Below are 12,579 nucleotides of genomic sequence, written 5' to 3'. Positions count from 1 at the left end.
TTCTCTATGGCAAGATGCGTCATTCACCCATGTTTTGTCAAAATCTGGCGAGTGGTGTCTGAGATAGCGTGTGGGTTAGCTAGACTCATATCCCTGAGCATGTATGCCAAATTTCAGCACTCTGAGTCAAACAGATTAAGACATATTGAGTCTTAACAGTGTTTGCAACGTGTTCCAAATTGTTACAATATGAATATCCTTGACGGATTTATATGCATTTGTGAGCCAGACCACGCCCACGTGAGTGTTTATTGGTCAACAGCGGCCATGTTATTTTAGGCACTAGTCTGGAAAATATTGTTGTTGAGAGACTTTTGTGCATAGATGACACATGTCAAGTTTTGTCCAGATCAGTCATTTGGTGCCAGAAGAGTAGCGTTTTAACAAAAACATTTAAAAATCCATCATGGCAGACCTTATGGGTCCCTGAGGCAAATTTGTTCCTTGTGAGGAGAGGGAGCTATGTATCGAATTTCAAAACGGAGCATTTGACCTAAAGTCTTTAAATTCGGTACATTTAGTGGGCTAATGTAATTTCAGATTTGTGTGTGTTGGATAATGAGCTGCCAGTGTCACAAACTCACTGTTTACGAAGCTGACCAAACAAGAGAAACCTCTCTGGGCTGGGGTGTAATTAACTAAATTTGTCCAATAGAAAATCTTGTTTTAAGTCCCTCCCCGTTTCGTTTCTTTTACTTCCGTTTAAGAAACGTTTCGCAACAGAATGGTCTGAATGAATACACACATGCCTTGGTATGCGAGACCACAACAACGTACCCTTTTTGGCCACTAATGCGTTCCGTTGGAAATCAGAACGTTGTCGTGGAAGTTATCAACATAAATTGTGAACTTCAACGTAATGTTTCAAAAAGTTAAAGTTTCCCGTCGTGTTGTCCCTGTTTAAATCAAATGTTTTGGGAGTCGTGTCCTGCACAATAAATTGTCAAATGCAGCAGACTGAACGGAGACCGAAATGATGGTTGAAATTCCACACAACAAAATGTGATCACTCACCATAGTGCGATAGTTTTGGTATTTTTACAGTCTATCAATGAGTCTCTACATATGTTTATATGTTTTAATTAAATGTTTGGGACCATAACCAATAAAAAAACAGATCCAGACTTACCCTAGTAACCTTCTTCACCAGTGATCTCTTGTTAATGATTCCTCTCTCTCCGGCAGGTGTTGTTCATGGTTGAGTCAGGCCCAGTAGAGTGGTACTATGTGGGTGTGGACGTGGGGACAGCCAGAGTGAGAGCTGCTCTGGTCACCAGGGAGGGACAGATGAAGACTACTGCAGAGGAACCTGTCACCATCTGGGAGCCTCACTCAGACCATTATGTCCAGTCATCCACTGACATCTGGTCTAAGTGCTGTAGCACAGTTAGGGTAGGTGTTAGGATAGTCTGATTAATCACACTAATACACAATTCATTGGTATACAGCCTGAGACGTGTGTGCAAAATCGTGTAAATATACACAGTACAATATAATTACATTGAACTTTCTCTACACGTTGTCAGTGCGGTTTGTACTTTAGATGTTTCCCTGGTAGGTATGATTAATCAGACTAGTGTTCAGGCTATTTGAGAATGTAGGTATGACTTAAGTGCTCTGCAAAGGGATGCATTCTCTAGGAATTTCTGTCATTATTGGCGTAGATTAGTATGACGCTTAACTCCAAGGCCTTTATGAATACTTATTGCCGTTTTGCAAAATGTTGTCCTTATATTCAGCAGCAATACAAAACCAAAGCATAACTGTCACGCCCTGATCTGTTTCACCTGTTCCTGTCATTGTCTCTGCCCCCTCCAAGTGTCGCTTATTTTCCCCAGTGTATTTATCCCTGTGTTTCCTGTCTCTCTGTGCCAGTTCGTCTTGTATGTTAGTCATGTCAACCAGCGTGTTTTTCCTGTACTCCTTTTTCTGTTCACTTTTTGATAGTCCTCCCGGTTTTGACCCCTGCCTAACTCTGGACTACTTTCCTGCCTGCCTGATCATCCTGCCCGGCCTGACCTTGATTCTGCCTGCCCTTCGGCACCTTTTGGACTCAGAACTGGTTTTGACCCTTTTACCTGTCTATGACCATTCTCTTGCCTTCCCCATTGGATTAATAAATATTGTAAGACTCCAACCATCTGCCTCCTGTGTCTGCATCTGGGTCTCGCCTTGTGTCATGATAACAACATGTTTCGAACACCATATTCATGTGACAGAGGGTGACCCAGGGAGTGCAGAGGAGCCAGGTCTGAGGGGTGGGTTTTGATGCCACCTGTTCTATTGTGGTCCTGAACCAGAATTTTCACCCTGTAGCCGTCAACCAGGATGGTTGAGTGAGAGAGTGGTGAAAAGTAGATGGATACCCGTACTAACACTGTTGAATGCTCAGGCAGTTTTATTGAGTGCAATGTTTCAACTCGAAAGTCTTGGTCAAAATGTCTCCTCCTTCTCTGTTGCCCTGTGTGTAGGTGAGACTGACTGCAATGCGGTGATGTGGAGGGACGCATCACCAGCACCGGCCACAGGGTCCTGGGCAGGGTTGGAGGCGTGATGTCATCAGAGATGCAGCCTCCCAAGCTACTCTGGCTGAGAGCAGTCAGAGGTTAGAGGTCACCCATTATAAGTCAACAGACAGTTTTATTGGTGGACTCTGCTGATTGGCTAGTTTTCCTAAGTGATGTTTGTTTATTGCCCTGACATTTTCATGTAATTTCCTACCTACCCTGAATTCTTTGGTCAGAACATGAGAGAGACCTGCTGGTGGGACACCGCCCACTTTCTGGACCTTCTTGACTTCCTGTCCTGGAAGGACACAGGTTCTCTGGCCAGGTGAGCTATAGAACAGGAGGAGAGGGGGGTAGGATGGATTTTGGCAGTGGGTTTGGTTGATTATTGGGGAGGGTGTACTCTGTATGTGTGTCTAAATGATGGTGTGGGTGTGTGCGTGCGAGTGTGTGTGTGTATTTTAACCAGACAGTGTGTGCAGGGCAATTCCACCGTAACGGAATTACACTTTGATTCCGTTTTTTCACTGAATCAAAGTGCCAAACAAAAATCATTGATTTCAAAGTTTAACAGACCATACAACTCTAGGCACAATGACTACTTTTAACAATTTCCACTGAAAAATGTACAAAAACTCATTTTGTGGAAGAACTGTGCAGATGCAAACTTAGGTAACAGAATTACGGTAAAATATCCCTCAGTTTTTCATTTTCTCAAAACTCTGTCAAATATCTACTCCAAATTAAGATTCAAAGATGTCTGAATTAAGAATTGGGTGTCAGCTATGACATGACACCTTGAGTTTTGATTATTATAATTTTTTGGGTTATTGAACTACAGTAAGTGAAGTGGATTTACACCCGGTAATGAAATTACGGTAACAAAATGACATCATGGGTCCCTGATCTGTACTACCAAGAAATGCATAATTATGGATATGGTTTCACAAGTTTGGACATCACAGTTCAGCACAGTGCAGTACAATAGAGCATAGTAGAATTCAGTACAGTGCAGTAGAGTACACTACTGTAGATTATAGTTCTGTACGGTACAATATACTCTACTGTACAACACTACTTTTCTTTACAGTATTGTATTGGACTGTACTCAACTGTGCTCTACTCACTGTACTGTGCTATCCAAACTTAAGAAACATACGTCTATGGTAGGTTCAGATTTGGTCCGGTCCATAGGTGGACGTTACCATCAAAGGCCAGGGTGAACGAACCAAATTGTAACTACTTTTCAACGTCCATGGACGTCCAGTGTCGGTCGGTGCTAAGTGGTTGAGGATGTTGGTTACAGTAAATGGAAAGAGAGGGGTATCATAAGTAGGTATCATTAAGAGTTGGGAGAGGTGACATTAACTGGAGAGTGAGAGAAAAAGGCAGAGAGAGAGAGACAGGAAAATAGGGAGGGAGGGGTTGTCAAGGCGTTGTTGGGGTTGTTGATTTGACCTCCAGACAACAGAAAGAGAAAGAAAACAGTTATGAGCTGAACATAACAGTATGCCAGTAGAGGGTAGGACAGTAACAGGTGACCCAACTGTGGTTTGTGACCAAGGGCTGGAACCGGTTCAGGGAACAGAACCGGAAAATAACTACATTATTTGAGTAACAGAACCCGAACTGGAAACTAAATTGATCTATACTGTTATGGAACAGAATTGTTATTTTAAAAGCATGGGAACCGGTTAATTACGTAATTTGGCATTTTGGGCAATTTTTTTCCATAGTCAATCGATCAATAATATAATAATATAATAATACTCCGGCTGGCGGGCGGCGATGGCTGTGCCCGGCTGGCGGGCGACCCTGGCTGCGCCCGGCTGGCGGGCGACCCTGGCTGCGCCCGGCTGGCGGGCGACCCTGGCTGCGCCCGGCTGGCGGGCGACCCTGGCTGCGCCCGGCTGGCGGGCGACCCTGGCTGCGCCCGTCTGGCGGGCGTCCCTGGCGGCTCCGGCGGCACTGACCCAGGATTCACCAGGCTGAGGAGACATGTAAGAGGCCTGGCCCTAGGCGTAGGCACAGGACTCACCGGGCTGGCAGGCGGCTCTGACTGCTCCGGACAGGAGGGCGGCTCTGGCGGCTCCGGACAGGCGGGCGGCTCTGGCGGCTCCGGACAGGCGGGCGGCTCTGGCGGCTCCGGACAGGCGGGCGGCTCTGGCGGCTCCGGACAGGCGGGCGGCTCTGGCGGCTCCGGACAGGCGGGCGGCTCTGGCGGCTCCTGACTGGCGGGCGGCTCTGGCGGCTCCTGACTGGCGGGCGGCTCTGGCGGCTCTGGACTGGCGGGCAGCTCTGGCGGCTCCGGACTGGCGAGACCCACTGGAGGCCTAGTCCTGGGAGGTGGCACAGGATGGACCAGGATGGGAAGACCCACTGGAGGCCTAGTCCTGGGAGGAGGCACAGGACGGACCAGGATGGGGAGACCCACTGGAGACCTGGTCCGTGGAGCAGGCACAGGACTGACCAGGATGGGGAGACCCACTGGAGGCCTGGTCCGAGGAGGAGGCACAGGCTTAACCAGGATGGGGAGACCCACTGGAGGCCTGGTCCGTGGAAGCGGCACAGGAGAGACCAGGATGGGGAGACCCACTGGAGGCCTGGTCTGTGGAGCAGGCACAGGACTGACCAGGATGGGGAAACCCACTGGAGGCCTGGTCCGTGGAGGCGGCACAGGATTCACCAGGCTGGGGAGACATGCAGGAGGCCTGGTACTGGGCGCAGGCACAGGATAGACCGGGTCCTGAAGACGCACTGGAGGTCTAGAGCGCACGGCCTACACAACCCGTCCTGGCTCAATGCCCAATCTCCCCCGGCAGATGTTAGGAGCTGGGATGTAACGCGCCGGGCTCTCCACGCGTACTGGGGACACGTGCGCTTTACTGCATAACACGGTGCCTGACCAGTACTACGTTGCCTCCTGTAAGCACGGGGAGCTGGCTCAGGTCTCCAAACTGACTCTGCCACACTCCCCGTGTGCCCCCCCCCAACATTTTTTTGGGCTGCCTCTCGGGCTCTACCTGCCTCCCAGGCAGGTTGTCACAGTGGTCCCGCAACTGCTCCCATGTCCAGTCAATCCTTTCCTCCAATACTTCCAGCGACCAGGATGCCATCTCCTCCCGAGCGCGCTGCTTCCAATAGTCCTCCTTGACTTCCATCTGCCCTCTTCTCCGCTGCTTGGTCTTTTTGTGGTGGGTAATTCTGTAAGGGCTGTCGTCGGAAGAAGACCAAGGTGCAGCGGAGTTAGTGTTCATCTTGACATTTAATTCAAACAAAGAGAACACTATACACAAAAAAAACAGGAAAACCGACAGCCAAACAGTACTGACAGGAAACACACTGAACAGAAACAATTACCCACAAAACCCAAAGGAAAAACATGCTCCTTATGTGTGACTCCCAATCAGCAACAACGACCTTCAGCTGTGCCTGATTGGGAGCCACAGACGGCCCAAAACAAAAAAATACAAAAACATAGAAAAAGGAACATTCTTCAGCGTTCTGCCCACCCAATGTAACACCCTGGACTAACCAAAAATAAAGAACAAAAACCCCTCTCTATGGCCAGGGCATTACAATATTTAAACAAATTATGGGTGAAAACTTTGGTCCGAACCTGTTCAGATCTTATTTTTTTCTGGTCAGAACAGTGGAATGGAATGAAAAACATAATGGTTCTATTCAGAACAAAACGATTGGAAAATAATTTTGGTTCCAACCCCTGTTTGTGACTACAACAATTTCCCATTGTAGCCAATTCAGTTGCAGTAATTCCGTTACAGGTAAGCGATTTAATATGTATAAAAAAGTCGTTAAGAGCAAATTGTATTTTGCCGTAACAGCATGGTTTAATCCTAATGAAAGACAAACACACACTTTGTGCTGCCAGTCACAGTGTAGGGTGCGAGATGCTACTGAAATTTTGGTAATTCTGTTACCAATTTGGTAACGGAATTACGAGTTTTGATCATTTTGGTATTTATTAGGATCCCCCATTAGATGTAGCAAAAGCATCAGCTACTCTTACTGGGGTCCACATGGAACACAGCATAATATATAATACATAATATTATTAGTCATGGACTGAAATACATACATTTAAAACATCACACACAGCCTACATATCAGTACATACACACAATATCTAGGTCTAAAACATAGTACAGTCCAAATTAAAATACAAGATATAAAATGCCTGTTTCTTCACAGTCCACCTTTTGTGCAGTAAGGTGTTCTTCTATCTGTTTTTTGAAACTGGTTTTATTGCTAGCTTGAGTTACCTGGAATGGCAGAGTTCCATGTAGTCATGGCTCTATTTAATAGTGTGCATTTCCCAGCCTCTTTTCTGGACCTGGGGACTGTGAAGAGACCTCTGGTTGCATGTCTTGTGTTGTACTGATGAGTGTCCGAACTGTGTGCCAACTGCTTGAACAGACAAGGTTTAGCGTTGAGCGAGTGTTTGTCCCAAAAATGATGCTTTCATTTTTGAGATCAGTAGCACCAGCCTATTGCTAGTTACCCATTATAAAACTGACTGGAGGTATGTTAATTGTCTCAGTTATTGATTTTACTGTTGTAGCTGACTTGTATACTGTTAAGTCGTCAGCGTACATAGACACACATGCTTTAGTCACATTCAGAGGAAGGTCATTTGTAAAAACAGAAAAACAATGGCCCTAGCCAGCTGCCCTGCAGTACACCACACTGAACTGAATTTGCATGAGAGAAGCTTCCATTAACAAAAACCCTCGTGGTTCTATTTGATAGGTAACTATCAATCCATAATAAGGCAGAGGATGCAAATCTATAACACCTATGTTTTTTCAGCAATAGGTTACGATCAATGACATCAAAAGCTGCACTGAAGTCTAACAAAACAGTCTCAATCTTCTTGCTATCAATTTCTTTCAGCCAATCATCAGTCATTTGTGTCAGTGCTGAGCATGTTGAGTGCTGTTCCCTATAAACATGCTGAAAGTCTGTTAATTTGTTTTCTTTAAAATAACTTTGTATTTGATGAAGCACAATTTTTCCAAAAGTTTGTTACGCACTTGTAAGAGGCTGATTAGTCGGCTGTTTGAACCATTAAAGGATGCTCTGCTATTCTTGGGTAGCGGAATGACCTTTACCTCCATGTCTGAGGGCACACACTGTCTTCCAGGCTTAAATTGAAGATGTGGCAAACAGGAGTCACAATGTGTTCCGCTACCAACCTCAGTAATTGACCATCCAGATTGTCTGTACCAGGTGGTTTGTCCTTATTTATAGATAGCAACAATGTGTTCCTCTTCCACACCCACTTTCTGGAACTCAAAACTACAGTACTTGTCTTTCATTATTTGGTCCATTATGCATGAATATTAAGGCTCAGCATTTGTTGTTTACATGTCAAACCTAAGTTTGCTAATCTTGTTAACAAAAAAGTAAATGTGGTTGGCAATATCAAAGGGTTTTGTTATGAACAAGCCATCTGCCTCAATGAAAGATGGAGCTGAGTTTGCTTTCTTGCCTAGAATTTCATTTAAAGTACTCCAGAGCTTTTTACTGTCATTCTTTATATCATTTATCTTTGTTCCATAGTATAGTTTCTTCTTCGTTTTGTTAAGTTTAGTTACATTGTTTCTCAATTGCCAGTCTGCTGTGTTGTCAGACTTATCTGCTATACCCTTTGCCTCATCCCTCTCAGCCATACAGTTTTTCAATTCATCGTCTATCCATGGGGATTTGGCAGTTCTAACAGTCAGTTTCTTGATGGGCGCATGCCTATCAGTAACCGGAAGAAGCAGTTTCATACTGTAAATGCTTCAAGTGCAGTGTCTGGATGTTCCTCATTACACACATCAGACCAATACATATTTTTCACATCTTCAACATAGGAATCATTACAAAACCTCTTGTATGATTGTTTATACACAATTTTAGGTCCAGTCTTTGGAACTTTTTTCCTAGATATGGCTATTCTATTATTTTCACTACATCTAATGGGTGTGGATACTGCTTTAGAGTACATTTCTGCAACATTAGTGTAGATGTGATCAATACATGTGGATGATTTAGTTCCTGTTCTGTTTGTAAATACCCGGGTAGGTTGACTGATGACTTGGACCAGATTGCAGGCAGTGGTTACAGCTTGGAGCTTATTTGTGAGTGGGCAGCCTGATGACAACCAGTCAATATTTAGGTCACCCAGAAAATATACCTCTGTTGATATCACATACATTATCCAACATTTGACACATATAGTCCAAATACAGACTTTTAGCACTTGGTGGTCTATAGCAACTTCCTATGAGAATAGGCTTTAGGTGAGGCAGATGAACCTGTAACCATATTACTTCCACATCATCTGACATGAGATCCTCTCTCAGCCTAACATAAATATGACTCTGGACCTACATGGCAACACCTCCTCCATTTGCATTTCTATCTTTCCTGTATATATTCTATAACCATGTATAGCTACTACTACATCATCAAATTAATTATCTATGTGCGTTTAAGAGATGGCCAGAATATGAATGCTTTCTAATGTTAATAAATTGTCAATTTCATGAACCTTTTTTCTCAGGCTACATATGTTAATATTGGCAATATTTGAGTTGTTTGTTTGTTTTTAGTGCTATTCTGAGAGGCTGATCTAAGGTATACATGTCAGTGACATTTACATTTGAGTCAATGGTACTGAGTGGGCTGCCCACAGTGGGCTTCTTCCTAAGGCAGACAGTTTCAGTGCAAACAGTGGAATTAAATTCTATGTGCATATGATAATTTTGGACTCGGAGGTAACATTTAAAGGAACATAGATTAGGTTACTTACCTTTATTGCACTTCTATTTCTCTGGGATTTAATATGATTTCCATGTCCTCTGTTACTTATTATGACAGGGAGGACTGGAATGCTACCAGACCTGGACCGTCAGTCTCTTAAGCAGTTCACTATGTTGATGGAGATAATCCTGGAATCCCTGCGGTTAGGGTGAATCGCATCTCTTTTAAAGAGTGTCGGTTGCTCCCACAGCAAGTCAAAATTGTCACAAAAGGAGACATTCCTGTCTTTGCAGAGTTTCTTCAGGAACATGTTTAGGGCAATGAGGCGGCTGTAACGTTCCGAACCCCTTCTCTAGCACAGCAGGGGGCCAGAGATGACTGTTCTCTTCCCTGTGCAAACAAGGGTGTTAATGAGAATGTTGTAGTTCTTCTTCAGTTCCTCAGATTGCCGAAAGCGAATGTCGTTAAATCCAACGTGAGTGACAATGGTGCCAATATTAGAGTAGTTGGCTAGATCTGTGGGCAGGAGGGAGTTGATGACTTGGACACGGGCACAACAGTTGTGGTCATGATGGAATCCGACGGGGAAGGAAGAGGGGTAACAGAACGGGCCTGCTTTAGGCAGGGGGAGGAGGTGTGCTTAATAATTCATAAACCAAATTTATATCAGTAAAATCACTATAAAATTAGAAAATATCTTAGATATGTGGGTTTTTGGCAATGGAATTACAAGGCACAAGGCAATATTTTGTAAAACTTAAAGAAGGTAAACAATTTCTCCCAAACTAAATATGTGTTGTCAGGGGTCATTACATCAACATTATAATTTTTTGATGTATTTCTGATACCTTTTAATACTTTTCTGCTAGATGTTTTTTAAAACCCCTTTTCCTTCTGTTTATCCAAAAATCAATGCCTTTAATTATGCTAAATGTTTAAGATGAAAAATGTATCTATGTCTTAATTTTTTCTTCACTTACGTTTGACGCCCAATTTGATATGCTCCTGTGAACTTCACATGTTGGTGCTCATGGATCCTTTTAGATGGAAATGCCTTTTATCTGACTGATTAAACCTTCTCCTCCAGGTCTTTACTGTATGTACTCTGGTGTGTAACTGGACATACTGCCCCACATAAAAATGGAACACCAGCTTCTGGACAACCATTGGTCTGGAGGACTTACTGGAAAACAACCGTTCCAAAATAGGTGAGCAGATTCAACAGGTTTTCTACATCAATGGAGTTTTCCTGGATAAATTAAAGATAAATAAGAAATATCATAATCAGCATTGGTTGGTTTTGGTTTCTCAATGGGAGTACCTACCTGTGGTTGTTGTGACTCCAGCCACTGTGTTTCTCGACATCCATCTAGGCAGTGTGACCTGCTATCGAGGGAGCCCAGTGGGAGAAGGCCTTACCCATGAAGCTGCAACTCATCAATGCATGGGTAGACACTCCTTCCAAAGGTCTCCTGGTTTTTTAGTATACCACTGGTGCTTCATATTGCCGTTAATCTATAGATGAGCTTAGAATAGAATAGAGATCTAGATGTTAACTGCACATGTTTCTGTGAGCTGTTCTGTAGAAGCTACTGCAGGAGTTTATCATCACCTGGACCAGTCACCTAACCAGACCTTGGCCATCTGGCTCTGTTTAGGCAGTTAAACTGCTCACGAACTTCGGCTTCTGTCCCCTGCCATGACCTCTGCCGATCACACATTGGGTCGAAGGTGAAAGGTTGAAGCACTCGGTGCGGTTCTGACTGTTTTACATATCAGAGTGACGTGCACTCTGCTCCTCCACCTCTGTGTTTCCTCCTTCCATGGCCGCGGGAAGATGTTTTGGGTTGGGTGTGCTGTCAAACAAATGTGACAGCCTTGTCAAACAAATGTGTTCTTGGTGTTAAAAAAGAAGTAGAAGCCTTGTGCACAGCTTCAATGGGCAGGAACAACTACGTTTTTTTTTACATCATGTGTTTTCTGTTTTCCTAGTGAACTTTTAAAATGTAGAAGTGGAAATGTCAAGTAGACCGAAGAATGAGAAATGCTTATTTTTTCACAACATACTTGGTGGGATGTAAATGAGGAAGATTTTCAAAAAGTAAGTGAACATTTAATCGTTATATGTGAATATATGAAACCTGTGCCGGTGGAAAAATATTTATGTGGGGCGCCATCCTCAAACAATCGCATGGCATGTTTTCGCTGTAATAGCTACTGTAAATCGGACAGTGAAGTTAGATTAACAAGAATTTAAGCTTTCAGCCGATATAAGACACTTATATTTACCTAAATGTTTAAAATCCATAATATTTATGATTATTTATTTGAATTGCGCGCCCTCCAGTTTCACCGGAAGTTGTACCGCTAGCGGGACACCGATCCTTAAGTTAACCGTGTACATAATGATCCTTAAGTTAACCTTGTAAATAATGATCCTTAAGTTAACCTTGTAAATAATGATCCTTAAGTTAACCGTGTAAATAATGATCCTTAAGTTAACCGTGTAAATAATGATCCTTAAGTTAACCGTGTAAATAATGATCCTTAAGTTAACCGTGTAAATAATGATCCTTAAGTTAACCGTGTAAATAATGATCCTTAAGTTAACCTTGTAAATAATGATCCTTAAGTTAACCGTGTAAATAATGATCCTTAAGTTAACCTTGTAAATAATGATCCTTAAGTTAACCTTGTAAATAATGATCCTTAAGTTAACCGTGTAAATAATGAGAACAAGGGGTGTTTTGTGGTTCCAGGTGTAATTAGTGCAGACATGAGGGGTTTCTGCCTACCCTGTGAGGACCAGCCAATCACATTGCACATGGCCATGATCTGTGGAACATCTTCAAGTCACAAGGCAGTGAGTTTGTTAGAACAGCTGCTGTTTTACTACAACATAATATGTGGCACTTAGCAAATTTTATACAAAGCAATTTCCAGAACATTTTTTACAGAACATTTTTATAGCGCTTTTCATGGAATCTCAAAGTGCTTCAAGAGCAAAAAACAAACAAGCAATATATCATGACAGGTCAACCAATACAGGCCAGGTGATGAAAAATCTGGGAAACCAGGCCTGCTATTCATAGCGGACTTTGAAAAGGCTTTTGATAAAGTACGACTGGAGTTTATATATAAATACCTGGAACATTTCAATTTTGGAGATTCTCTTATAAAATGGGTTAAAATCATGTATAGTAAACCTAGGATTAAAATAGTAAATAATGGCTTCTTCTCAGAAAGTTTTAAACTGTCAAGAGGAGTAAAACGAGGTTGTCCACTATCAGAATATCTATTT

The sequence above is a fragment of the Salmo salar genome, chromosome 03, assembly GCF_965601325.2.
Source record: "Salmo salar chromosome 03, fSalSal1, whole genome shotgun sequence".
NCBI lineage: Eukaryota > Metazoa > Chordata > Actinopteri > Salmoniformes > Salmonidae > Salmo > Salmo salar.
Note: the sequence above shows the minus strand (reverse complement) of the source record.